The sequence below is a fragment of the Artibeus jamaicensis genome, unplaced genomic scaffold (genome assembly GCF_021234435.1).
Source record: "Artibeus jamaicensis isolate MK-2021 breed Jamaican fruit bat unplaced genomic scaffold, CSHL_Jam_final contig_923, whole genome shotgun sequence".
In the NCBI taxonomy this organism is placed as follows: Eukaryota; Metazoa; Chordata; class Mammalia; order Chiroptera; family Phyllostomidae; genus Artibeus; species Artibeus jamaicensis.
The window spans coordinates 3,487,720-3,502,128 of record NW_026522014.1 but is presented as its reverse complement, the minus strand read 5'-3'; positions in this window follow the sequence as shown (position 1 = coordinate 3,502,128).

The following is a 14,409-nucleotide window of genomic DNA, read 5'->3' as shown; positions in this document are numbered from 1 at the left end:
CTTGAAATCATGTGTTCCTAGACCAAGCCAAGTAGTCAGAGTCATTGAGACAGAAGAATTCTTTATTGACTGTTCATGGAATTCCTAGTGATACAGCAGTGTACATCAATGCTGTATCTTGATAAATGCTAATCATGGCCTAGACACTTAAGGTCTTTCTTAAAAGAACTCAGATCTATCATGTTTATGAACTCTGCTTCAGAATAACTCAAAAGCCTATAAAATTTATTATGCGCAAAATGTTAAGTGCCTAAAAATTAAAAAATGGGATGGGAGATATATACTTCAACTAGATTATATTGTTTGTCTTAATTTTTGATGTGTTATTTACTGCTATAGTTCTGCTATACAACAAACCACCCCTAAAATAATGAGTATTTTTTTAGGTCACTGTGGGTCAATGATTTAGAGTAAGTTGGATTGAAAGTTTCTTCTAATCTAACTTGAATTTCCTCATGTGTCCTGGATGGAATTGGCTAACTACTGGCTGGTTTAGGATGGCTTCAGTGGGGATGGGGGACAACCTTGCTTTTTTCCAAATCCATCTATCTCATTTAATTAGGCAGGCACGGACATGGTCTCATAGCATGGCAGAAACACAGGCAAGAGTAACTTCATCAAAGGATTAGCAGAAAATGTGCATCTTTCAAGACACTTTCTGTGATGCATTTGCTAACGTGCTGTTGGTCAAAGTAGGTAAACTGGCTGAGGCCTGAATCAGAGTGGTAGAATCAGGGTTGACTGTGAATACAGGTAACTATTAACTGAGGCCATTGATGCAATCAGTCTACCATAGTCTGCACACTGGTCCTGATTATGCATCTTTCTTCCACATGCAAAATCACTAAACCCCTTTCAGGACTCCAGCTTCTCATCCAAACATGGCAACAGCTTACAAAGGGCAGGATTTTATGATCTACATCAGGTTCAGAGGCTTCTTTTTCGACATGGTTCCTCCTGATATGGAGACGCATACCAAAACTGAGAATAATCTGCCCAACTCCCATGACTGAACAAGGACTAATGGGACAGATACTTGATAAATACAGTCGATGCTTTTTTTTTTTTTTAAAGAGGGACACTTTGGAGACATAGACACTTTGGAGTCATTGATTTGTTTTCAATTGCTGAACAGAAGTTATCACAAACTTAGCAAATTAGGACAATACAAATGAATTGTCTTGCATATTCCATGGATCACGAATCCGGGTATGGATTCAGTGAGTCCTCTGCTCAGGGTTTCTCCAGGCTGACATCAAGGTGTTGGACTGGCCTACGATCTCATCTGAGACTCAGGATGCTTTTCCAAGCTCACTGACTGTTGGAAGAATTTGATTCCTCATGGGTGTAGCACTGAAGTGCTTGCTCTCTTGGTGGCTACGGGTTGGGGACAATATTAGCTCCCACAGGTTGCTCTCAGTTCTTTGTCATGTAGCCCCTACACACTTGTTTATAACACCTTACAGAGGTTTCTCCTGTCTGCAGTTTCACTTTTTGTGGTTTCAGTTACCTGTGGTGGATTGTAGTCTGCAAATATTAACTGGACAATTTAATTTAATTTAAAAGAGCGCAGCTGCTCTTTGAAGGGCTCACTTGATGCTTATGCAGCACAATCTCTTTGTAAATTAAATAAAAGTCTACTAATTAGAAACCTAATTGCACCATATTTTTTAGTCTCTTCCATACTCCATGAGAATGGGGGTGATAGAGAGCATAATTACACCACAAGTGTGAATATTGGAAGCTATCCTAGAATTCTGCCTACTGCTTGCCCCAAAGATTCATGTTTTTCCTAAACATTTGCTTTTTTCCCCAATGTCCTCAAGAGTCCCACTCTGATATGGCATCTATTCAAAGTAAGCCATTCTCATCGTCTGAGTCTAAATTTCATCGTCACCTGAAAGTCCACAATCTCTTTACCAACATCACTTAAATCAGGAGCTGACGAGAGACTCCTGGGTGTGATCTGCGAGGTGCAGGTCTTGAAATGCAGTGCCTCTCAGCCGATGCCCCTCAGCCCACGGAGCCGGGGAACTGAGAGGCAGGTGAGACTCTACTGTGAGCGTCAGCAGGTCAGGTGTACTAAATGCACTTTTGACTTACGATATTTTCCATCTCTGATGGGTTTATCAGGACATAGCCCCATCAGAAGTCAGGGGGCATCTGCACCGTATTATAAAACCTCTGTCGTGAATACGGTGCAGGGCTGTTGCAGGAATAGCTACTGGCTCAGAGGAAAAGGGCATAAATTGCCCCACAATTGTGAATGAGTTTATCAGCATCTAAAGTAAATGTCAGAGGAGATGGGCTGTTTAATACATAGTATTGGCAAGTAGGAAGTCTGACATGAAATTACGTCGGCCCCCTACTTTATATCATAAGATACAGAAAAAATACAAGTAATTTTCTTTAGCACTTTGAAGTGGAAAAAATTGTTAGCTACTCAAAAACTATTCAAAATCCAGCCATAAAAGAAAGGATTTACAAAATCTTCTACGTACAGGCTGGGGCAAAAGTATTTTCAAGGTTTACAATTATTCACGTGAAAAACAATATAATAATTAATTAATAAATAATAATACAAGAATAAGCTGTGTTTCGCATAGTCACAACTGTATACCTACTTTTGCCCCACCCTGTATATTAGAAAGAAAAAATTCTGCAAAGCAAAAAACAGACCAAGACAAAGTATTTGTATATCTCATATCACACACAAAGCGCTAATCTCCCAAACATGTAAAGAATTCCTCTAAGTTGATAAGAAAAGAACCAACAATAGATAAATGAAGAAGCAGTATAAGCAAACTGCACACAGAAATAAAAATATTAATTCCTTTGAAGTGTATGATAAGAAGCATAACACATGTTGGGGTTCTGGGTCTGCAGCAATGCGCAAGCGTGAGCGCACTGCTGGCTGGGAGTAGAAATTGGTGGGCCCCTCGGGAGGACAGCCTTGCTGTAAACATCAAAACTAAAAATGCATATACCCTATGACCCAGTAGTCCCACATCCGGGAACTTATACATGTACTCATATTGGTGGAAAATGGCATATCAATAAGGCTATTCACTGTAGCGTTATCTGTAATAGTAACTGGTTGAAACTAATTAATAAGGGAATGGTGGGTTTCTTTATTGGTAAGAAAACGCTGTATCAGTACAGAAACCCATAGGAGAATGGCGCACTGGTAATGTGACCCTTGTGCCATCTATCACCATGCCATGGTCACAAAGAATGACAAGACTGCACATTGATAGGGAAAGGTCTGCAAGGAATACCGCTAAGTAAAATACAGACGCACACACACACACACAGAAACCTGGAGAGCATGGTGTATTTCATGTTAACATGGGCAAAGAAAGAACATGTACCCTTATTTTCTTGTATAAAGGAACTTTGTAAGAATACTAAGAAAGCTACGTGTAGTGGCCACATGTAGTGGGCCAGTAGTAACCATGAGAATCAAGCAGCTGAGGGACTGTGGAGGAAAAGAAAACTTTTCACTATCAGCCTTTAGTATTTTTTTTTGAGTCATCTAAATATGTTCTCTGTTCAAAAAGAAATACATAAAAAGAAGTCATGAAGGAAGTTGACCTTGAAGGAGGAGGCCACGGGACACGGACTGGCGCCAGCATGCATTCCTATTTCTATCTCCACATATCTCCCCTGGTATTTTAAAGATGACCAGAATGTGGAGAGGCTTACTCACCCTCTGGTGTCTTCTTTCTATCTCCCCTTATAACTGCGCTGGTATTTACAAGGCTAGCACCTTGCCAAAAATGAAGTGTACACATGCTTCATATGGGAAGTGAGGGGCCGTTTTAACTTTTGTTCCAATAATATGCCTGTTCTTTTTACATGTCCCATCTCTGATATATTAGAACTCTGAGGGGAGAATTAAAGATAACCACTGGAATGATAGAAGCAGGGTATAAAAGGTTTAAGTCAGTAGAAAAGAAACAAACCCTGGATGATTGCAATGTGTTAGAAGAGAGAAAAGTAAATCGCGACAATACGTAGTCATAAATAAAATAATAATAGGGTGGAGGGAGTGATGCTAAATATTACAGTCGGCAGGACAGACACGGGAGCGGAACGGCTCTGGTGCTACGTGCGGTGCCGCTGTTCTGTGTGGTTGGTCGAATGTGCATATTTAAACAGTAACTGACAGGGGACCTACAGTTAGGGGAATGTTTTCTGGCACATTGGAAACCAGGAGACCCATCATGCCGCCCCTTACACCATGAGGAGCCATGGGGATAGAAAAAACCTGGCCGGCAGGCTCCTTAGAAAAAAACTTAGAATTCGCTCTTAATCGCAGGCAGATGGGCCATCGATGGCCTGATTTCTGCTCCATGTAGCACTGACTCAGTCATTTTATTCCACAAAATATTTAAGGAAGGTGTGACCAAAAGGCAACTGTGGCATGTTAAAAAAAAGAAAAAAAAAAGAGAAAAAACTCAATAGAATGACCAGCTTTAGAGGAATATTGCTTCCTAATGTACCCTCCAAGTTAAATGATTTATTTAGGTAATGTAGCCCAAAGTGATGGAATGAAACTATGCATTATACAGAACCATAAACTATAAGCCAGCCATACTTGGAGAAAATTCTTGTTTGTTTTAAAAAACATGAGTTTTTTTATATAAGATATTATATAAAAAGATTATATAAAAAGATATTATATAAAAGTAGGTTTATTTGTTTTAAAAAATTTTTTCAATTTGCCTTCTAATTTATGGCATTTCTTTTGACCAAGAGAAAAACTTTTTTAAAAATAAAAGTATTGCAACTATGTTCATTTTGCTTTTTTTTTTTAAAAAAAATGTGTTTAAAAAAGCTGTTCTTTCTGTACCAGAGATTAGATAAAAACTAAGTTGTGTTTTTTCCCTCCTTTCCTAGCTTAAAATTCTGTTTATTGTATTATCAGTTCTCATAAAACTTTATTCCCTGTTTTTTCTTCTGGTCCCTTGATGTAGCCCATAAATGTAACTGTAAATGTCTGTGTTTCTTTTTCATAATCAAGGACACATACTTCCCTCGTCATTCTGTGTGATGGCTGGGACGTGTGCTGCCCAGCTGATCCCTTCAGAGACCCCGCCGTGAGGCCCCCGCTCTGGGAGGGGCCCCCCTGGGAAAGGGGTGAGTGATCCTGGTCAGCAGCGGGAGGTACGGCTGCTTTTACATGACGGCAGAGGGGAGGAATGTGCGTGGGGCTGAGCTCACCCACCCGGGCTTGACTCGATGCCCCCTTGTCCCGTGGTCACTGTGCATGAACATGTGCATCAAAAACAGCTAAAAAAGAGCATGATTAGCAACAGCTCAGACCCTTTCAGGAGGAGAATTTGTGTGACAACACCAGGTGAGCCTGCATGGCGAAGGGCAAAGGGGGTGTAGAATTCACAGCAGAGGAGGGAGAGCTGAGCATCAGTTGCGGCCCAAAGTAATGGAACTCACTGCAGAGACGGGGTCTGTGGTTTGTCACAGGAGTCTCCTTTTATAAAACTGACTTTCAGAGGAAAATGGATTTGTGTACACCCCCAGGGGTGTACTGTGATGGCTGTGGAGACACCCTGTTCGCACATCCCTTCAAGAGAACCCCACGCCCGCCTCCTGGGCTGCTCCCAGCCGAACAAAGGGCATGGCGAGGGGTTCACAAACTCAGTCATTCCCCTGATGCAGGTTCCTCTGCATGGGTCATCTCTGCTCTGGGGGTCCTCAACAGCCTGGCTAAAGTGTTCTGTTTTGTACAGGCAGAAGCTCCTCTTCCCCAAATTTCTAGCCTTTCTGCACTCCTTTCACAGGTATTATGGGGCATTGTGGTTGGCAGGAAAGAGGGGAATCAAATGGCTAACGAATTCTGAGATGGAACATTTTTACATTATAGTCAGTCAAAATAGAAGACAAGGGGCAACTGGGGGCAGTATTTGCAAAATTAGACAAAGAGCTATTGTCCTTCCTATATGAAGTACACTTACAGATTATGAAGAAAAAGACCAGCTTTAAGTTACAGGTGGATAAAGGAAATAGACATTTTATTAAGAGAAAAATTGAAAACTGAAAGTAATTGCGGCTTGACTGTCTTTCTGATTCAACCACCAAAAAATTACCTTCCCTCCAAGAATTCCTTTGCTATGCGTGAGAGTTTTCCAATGCTTAAATATCTCCAGAGAGGCCTTTGCTTTGAAGAGGCCCCTTAACATTGCCTTCTTTTAGGGTACTTGGTATAGGGGGCAAAGAGGGAAGTATCATCTCCTATCTGGAGTGGTCCACTGAACACCCCCTTCCAGTTCCATGTTCCTTCTTGCCAGAGGTCTTTTCTGCCGAGGCTCACTGCCCGCTGCCATAGATCACAGACCGGGAATTCATCAGTTGGAGGTGCCTAACCGTCACGCTGCTGTTGCTTGCAAGGCTTCTGTATGTAGGGGTGTGGTGAAGGTTGATCAAGGGCCAGCCCTTACTCTCCTTCCAGGTCCCATCCTGTCAGTTTCCTTCTGAAGGACTAGGAAAACTAAAGCCACAAGAAATAGGGGAATTCTCCTGAATCCTCCAGCATCCTCCAGGAAGAAGGGAGCAGCTGAGCCTACATCCTAGTGGGGGGAGTGCACGTGAGATTCACTGTCCAGAGTAGAGCCGTGCGTCAGGCCAGATGCTCTCAGAGCAAGAGCATGATGACGTGGCAGCAAGAAGCAAGTGTTCACCAGAGAGGTCACTGCCCGGTCCTGAGGGCACCTGGTCCCCAGAGCAGTAAGCTTCAAAATGGAAACAGAATTGGCAGTTAGGGAAGGAACCAGCAGATACCACTTGAACCTTTGATAATCTTAAAAAAAAAAAAAATAGGGGCAGCATTTGCTAGAAGAAAGATGGTGATGTGGCGGGGATAACTCTCAGCCTTGTTTTTATGAGGAGTTGTGGCGAACTGTGAACATTGGCTGCCAGGACATTTTATGAGCTATTCTGGAAGTGCCTCTATTGCTTGTACAGGCTGGGGGGGTCTGAAGAAACACTGTGAGCACCTCGAAGCTGTGTTCCCAAAACTGATGTAAGACAGCTTACAGGGCTTGCCAAAATATAGCCAGGTCCCATCCTGTGAAGTAGATGAAAGGGAGAAAGGGGGCAAGAAGGAGGCTAATGCAGGTAATGAAGATCAAAGTGTCCTGTTCTCTGGGATGGAGCACAATGTCCCCTCTAGCTTTTTTATCAGCAAATGTGAAAAAGCCAGCTAACAGTGTCCATAAGATAGTAGCAAATGAACTGTTCAGGAGAAAGACAAATATGCCAATACAAAGTCCAGAATGAAATTACCCTTGAGAGTCACATAAAGAGGCCATTGTGTAACGTAATCAACATTCTCACAGTTGCCACAATGATGAATTTCATAGAACTGCTTTGTCAAGTGCTCTCACGGCTGACCAATGACTTCGAACCGAAGAGAAATGCTGGGACTACATAAGGAAGATAAATGTACAGGTGCACTTTGCTAGGTGCGAGCCTGGTTTAATTATGGGGTTACATTTGCAATGATCTGAGAAAAGATAAAAAGCAGATCTTTAATGTTCCTTTACAAGCACTGTTTGCCAGCGCCAAACCCATAGCTGATAGATGGGAGGTAGCTCGGAGTCTGACACTGAGTAACCCAACCGGAGTCCAGCTATTCCAGGGATCGAAGTGGCCCCAGTAGGACATTGCACTAGCGTGGGAGTGACATTTTTGGGGGGAGAGTTTCAGTCCCACAATCAGTAGTTTCTGAGGGGAATACTCTTAAGAGCTTGGCCAAGATTCTCTCTAGAAATAAAAAAAAAAACTAAATATGCACCTTTACACTGATGGGCTGCTTAGTTTCCAAATTTCTGTACATCATAACCAAGTCTTAATGAATATTAGACTAAAAAATGTGTAAGGAAGGCATAACTAAACATAGGGGTCATTACAAAAAATTTCCCAACTCCTGAAAGGCATCCATAGAAATTTTAGCTCCGAATATGGTGATTTCCTGATGTTCTTCCAAGTTAAATTATTTGCACAAGGAACATCAAGGTATCTGAATAAAGTGACTTTTTGTATAGATAGAATTAATCAGGAACGAACTGAACTTTGGCAAATATCTTGGTTTTTCTAAACTTTTAAGAGCTCTCTATATACTCAGAATATTACATTTCTGTCAAATCCTCACGCTCTCCAACTTTCCAGCTTGTGTGTTTTTTTCTATTTCTATCTTCTGGCATATTGATTGCTTTTAGATGTTCACACAGTGGAATGTAGCAATTCTGGTCTTACCTTTTGCTTTTTCCCTCCTGGCTCTTTCCCCATCTTGAGCTATTCCCATACATTTTCTACTTTGTATTTTACATTAAACCCATTAATCATCTTAAATGTCTTTAGAGTAGAAACAGAAATTCACTGTCCCCACCCCCATCATTAAGCAAATGTCTTGGCACCAAAGAGTATTTCTACTTTTCCCTAGTGATGTGAAATAAAACTTACCTTGTTTTAATATCTTTTGATAAAGATCTGTTTCTGTATGTCCTCTTCTGTCCACTAATCTGTATACTCTTGCGTCTATTATTCCACACTGCTGTAACTGTAACTTACTATGTTTAAATACCCAATTGTACCCAGACCCCTTCCATTACTCTATTTTAATATTTTCTTTAATAGTCTGTCCCATGTATCACTTCCTTTATGTGTCCCCTTTTAAAAAAAAACCCTTATCCCAGGACATTTTCTCATTGTGTTCATTTTTATTTTTTTTAATTTACTTTTTTAATCTTGGGTGTATTTTTTTTTTCCCATTACCATTTAGTCTCCTCTTACCCTGAGGGAGGGAGGGAAGCAGGGAGGGAGAGAAGGAGAGAGAAACATGGTAGCCCTTTGGCATGCGCCTGGACTGGGAATCAAAGAGCCGCACCGGCCAGGGCTATAGTTACCACTTTAAATTTTGTAGTCTCTGAGAAAGTGCACCAAGCGCTGGACCCCCCAGACTCCAACGGAGTGTTTTCCCATCACCTTTTCTCTCCTAGGTGATAGTGTCCTGAGGTGGGAACGCCATGGAAGGAGGGAAGGAAAGGAAAAGGTGGGTCGTTAGTTCTAGTCTGCTCTCTCAACACCGCAGGTACAGCACTAGCTCACCCTTGAATTCCCTAGGAAAAACGCATCACGCCACCGCCAACACTGTCTTCCAAAACCTATCTAGTGTCACAGAGGAGAGTCTACTTTTTTTATTAGCAGGACTTTGACCCTATAAATTGTCAAAAAAAACAAAAAACCAAACTGGCCTACGTACAAAGAAAGCTATAGTTAAAAACCTAGTATTCACTGTGATTAGACAGAAAGTGGAACAAAGATGGCTAAGAATTTTAAAAAGTTTCATATATAGAATCAAACTCTATTTTTATTGTATGATGGCATAGGCCTTTAATACAACATAAACATTCATACGACTGGAGATATTTTGAATTTGGAAATAAAAATAAAGAAAAAATAAACATTTTTCTTCTTGGTTTATCATAAATTTGGAATAAAAATCTTGATACCATTTTTTTTTTACTAAGATGTAAAATGTCAGATTTTTCATTGTGATGTTTACAATTTTATCTTCAAATCCTTTAAAGACAAGGGGTACTTGATTTTATTGTTTCATAGTTCCCAAAGTTCTTGATAACTGTTACTTTTGAACGTGAATAAAATACCTGAATGACAGTTTTTAGATTTTAAGGCAACTATTCCTAATGTGCACATAGAATTCGGGTATTCCAATTTTGTCATTTTCAGGTTCCGGACCATTATCGATGGCAGTTATATAATGAATCTCCTAATTTTTACTACCATTATTAACATGGGAAGGTAAAACAAAGTGTTTTTTTGGGGTAAAACAAACAGTAAATTTATTTCTACCCCCCAAAAAGCAGAAATAAATTTAATTACAAGATGTTATTATGGATACCTAGTTTCCCACAAATTATACTTTTCATACTTTTCCCACTGGTCTAATCACATATGAAACCGGAAAAACTCCTTTAGAATTTTGGGAATGTAGCTGACACCACTTTCTTCTCTGGAAATCGCTGGAAATCGCTGTTCACACGAGAAAATGAACCAGGACACACCTTACCAAAGAAGTTTCCCCAAATAAAAATTATCCTAAGAATGAAGAACAAGTTAAGTCGTACATTTGCGCAATCATTTTCAAAGTTTCTGCAGATAAATGTTCAAACTGATAAGATGGGGTGAATTTCCCATCAAAATCAACTGTCTTTATGTCAGTCTTTGCAATTAATCTAACAAGGATTTTCTCTTGAATGATGTGAAGAATTCAGCCTCTCTTGAGTTCCAAGATCTTTGGGTACAATGCCATGGAACCTCCCATTACACGGCAGGTCCCATGCAGCACATCCAATTTATCAAGCAAAACACTGACCTGTCCATAATACGAGCCACAGAATGCATTCAGTTCATCTCAATGACTATACCCAAAATGCCTTCCAGTCATTTCCAGGGAATGAAATGAGTGGACTTAAGTTCTGTATCCTTGTGAAAAATCACTAATTTTAGTTTCATTTTCTTTTTTTTTAAGTTTTCTGTTTTTGATCTTTTTTTTTTTTTTAATTTTTAGAGAGAGGGGAAGGGAAGGAGAAAGACAGGGAGAGAAACATCAAGGTATGGTTGCCTCTCAAAGGCCCCTCAACGGGGACCAGGCCTGCAATTCAGGCATGTGCCCCAGGGTGGGAACTGAACCAGCAACCCTTTGGTTTGCAGACCCATGCAATCCACTAAGCTAGATAAGCCAGGGCTAGTTTTATTTGCTAAATCCAGGGATCATCACAATAGCACTTTGTTTATTAGTTACTAACTTTAATATCAGCCTATATCAAACTTTAAGATGTTCTCAATCCAATCAATAAACCATTTCCTTATAATGAACCTGACATAAGTGTGTTTCAGTCACTTGGTTACACTAGAATTCTCACTAAAAGCAGAAATAAATTTAATTACAAGATGTTATTATTGATACCTAGTTTCCCACAAATTATACTTTTCATAAAGCTTTTTCCATAAATTCTAAGCCACAGCTCCATATACTGAGGGAGATAATAGTTTTCCTAGTTAGCCTTCTATTTTCAATATCTTATTTCTTCTTGGCATTTAATTTCTGCTACCTTCAATGAATATGCTTTAAAAACTTACTATCTGTTCAATGTTTTCATGCATTTTTTTCACTTAATATAGATTTAAATTTCACAGTATTACATTCTTTAAAATTTCACTTACATGCAAGTCCTGTTGAAATTTCAGGCTCTCACTTAATTCATTGATGTGATTTTACTGACACTGGCACTCACATATATATTTTCTATGCACCGGCAATTATTTAGTGTTTATTTCACAATAGTTTTTGTAGGTACTAGTATTTGACAGTTACAATTTGCCTGTTGAACAGAGAGTAGATCTGACTACCACTAAAAGCACAATCTTTCTTTTTAATACACATGGCTTTCTTGGTTTATCTTTTCATATTACTACTTTTGACGGTGACATGAGTCCAAAAGAAATAATTCTCTACTGTAAGAAAAATAAAAGTGTAAATGCAATGACAAGTGGCCGCCCCAGAATAGAGCAAGAAAGTACGGGATGATGACCACGGTGAATAAGACTTATTTCCCACCTGGTAGGGCTGGGGCTCAGCTCTGCAGGTGGTGGCCAGCCAGGACGGAGAGACCCTAATCCTGCTGCAGACCCACTACTTACCTGGCTGCATTTTTAATGGGTTACATTTTTTAATCACATTATGCAAATCAACATCCTAAGTGCCAAATAAAGATAGTACTTTTAGCCTCTTGTCCAATGGCTAAGGAAAAGGAAAAGTATTTTCCCAAATGCTTTATCATTTCCAGGGCTGCCAACCTGCCTCGAACAGGGTTGGTATTTGACACCAGTTCTGGCAGCATTCATGGCAAATACTTGGGGTCATTGTTCTAGAAGCTGGTGATACAATAGCCAATGAAACAGGAAAATACCTGTCCTTAGATTTTTATTCTAATGAGGGAGAGATGAAAACTAAAAAAATAGATAAAAGGTATATGTCAGAACTAGAAAGAAAAATAAAGCTCTTACAATAATTCTGGGAAGAGCTCTGGCTGGTGTGGCTCAGTGGATGAGTGCCAGCCTGAGAACCAAAGGGTCACTGGTTCAATTCTCAGTCAGGGCACGTGTGCCTGGGTTGCAGGCCAGGTCCCCAGTTGGCAGGCGTGAGAGGCAACCGCATGTTGATGTTTTTTTCCCTCTCTTTCTCCTTCCCTTCCCCTCTCTAAAAATAAATAAATAGTCTTTTAAAAAATAGTAATTCAGGAAAGAGCTTGTAGTATTTTGGAACAGGGTGATCACATTGGAGTGAATAAAAAGTGGTTGAATTATTGAATTATAAATCTATTATGAAGATGAAGCTGACAAGATTTACTAAAATATAAGATGTTGGATATAAGAGTCAAATTTTTAAAAATCCAAGCAACTTGAAAGATGTAATTGCCATTTACTGAGAAAAGAAAGATGATGGATGTTCTTACTGTTTTTTGACCAGTAGTGAGAAAACCTCGTTTTGGTTTAGACTCATTAAATTTGAGTTGTCTTTTAGAGTCAGATGGAGAGCTGAAGCAGGCAGGTAGTTCTCTGAATGTGAATTTCAGGGACGAGGTTCAGACTGAAGATATAAATTTGGTAGTCATCAGCATAAAGTCACGTGACTAGGTGGCGGTCACCGGTGTGAGCACAGGCAGGTCTGAGGAATGAGCTTCATTGTAATTTAGAGGTTGAAGGGTGTGACCAAGACCAGGACACAAGACCTTGAAGAAATGGCTACTGAAGTCGGGAGAAAATGGGAAATGGTGATGTTCTGGAAGCCTAGTGAAGGAGCATGGTCGAAAAGGGAGGTGGTAAATCAACTGTGCCAAATACTGCTCACAGGTCAGGTAGGGCGAAGACTGAGAACTGATCATCGGATTTAGCGATCTGGACATGCTGGTTGATCTTGACACGAGTAGTTCAGGTTTGCAGAAATAGAAGAACGAGGCAGTAGCTTTGGAAATGCAAGACATAAAGAGGAATTGTGTTTTTAAGATTGGAGAAGTAAAGCCAGAAGTTGGCTGATACCAGGTCAAGCCTCTCTCTATCGACTTTGTCTAGATAGCGCTTTACTCTACCTGTAAGAAAGGTCATCTTGTTTCTGGCTTGCAAACGTACTAAAGGAACATAAAACAGTATTGAAATGGTGAGACCAGGTGATTAATGCTAGAACAGTTTAAAAGTGAGGGTAATGAAAACAGTGGTTTCACAGAGAAGGTAGAGTTTAAATTGTACTTAACAAAATGAGTTGGATTCAGGCAGATGAAAAGAATGTGAACAAAGGTTAAGAAAAGCATGATATGTGAGGAAGAGTATGACTGGCCTGGCTGAAATTCCTATCACACAGAGGTGGGTGATAAAAAGTGGACAGCTTTTACCCTCAGCTGAGTTCTGGCTTTATTGTTTTGGCAATGAACATTAAAAGGGTTAAATAATCTATCCATGATAGTGGTAGAATTAAAAATGAAAATCTCGTTAATAGCTTTGTGATTATTTTTAGCAATTTTCATTATTAGAAAATTCTCTCGAATGTCTTCTAAACAAGGACTGCTAAGTAGTACCGAAGTTAACGCTAACGCAAGTGGCTAAAACACTTACTTCTGTGTGAGGAAGCGAAGGGTTTCTACCTGGGCCTCCGTCTTCATTATATTTACTTTTAAGCAAGAAAATGTTGGCCTGCACATGGCAGAAACACTTCTAAGTAACCAAAATTTCCTTTCAAAATTTTAATTACCTACTATTTTTATCCTCTGAAATGGTATTTTATAAATGAGATATAAGATTTAAACTATTTCTAACTAATCTACTAAATATTTTATAGCTCCTAATATCCTCAACTCTACTTTTGGAAAATAGCCTCTTGCTTATACTACTTTATGGATGTAACTTTTAAGGCAGTTTTCTAATATTTCTAATTCATATAAGACACTAGAAAAGATTTCATGACAGATAAGGATTTAAAGGTGCTTTTCAAGTCTCAGTATCTTAGGAAGTTTTCACCAATCCTGAAAAATCACCCCAAATATAACAAAACTTAATATTTAGAATTTTGAAACAGTTGTCAAGATCAATTCTGCAACAAGAAAGCATTGGGGTACATTTGAAGCAAGCAAGTACATTTTGGGGCCAACAGCAGAATTCTCAATGTGATTTATATTACAGGAAATCTGAGTAACTAACCAAGTGTTTTCTTCAACAAGGGAAGTTGTTAGGTTGAGCCATGCAAGCCTGCCAAAATTTCTACCACGTGTAGGTAAAAAATGATAGCATACTGGTGATTTACCACTGTTCAAC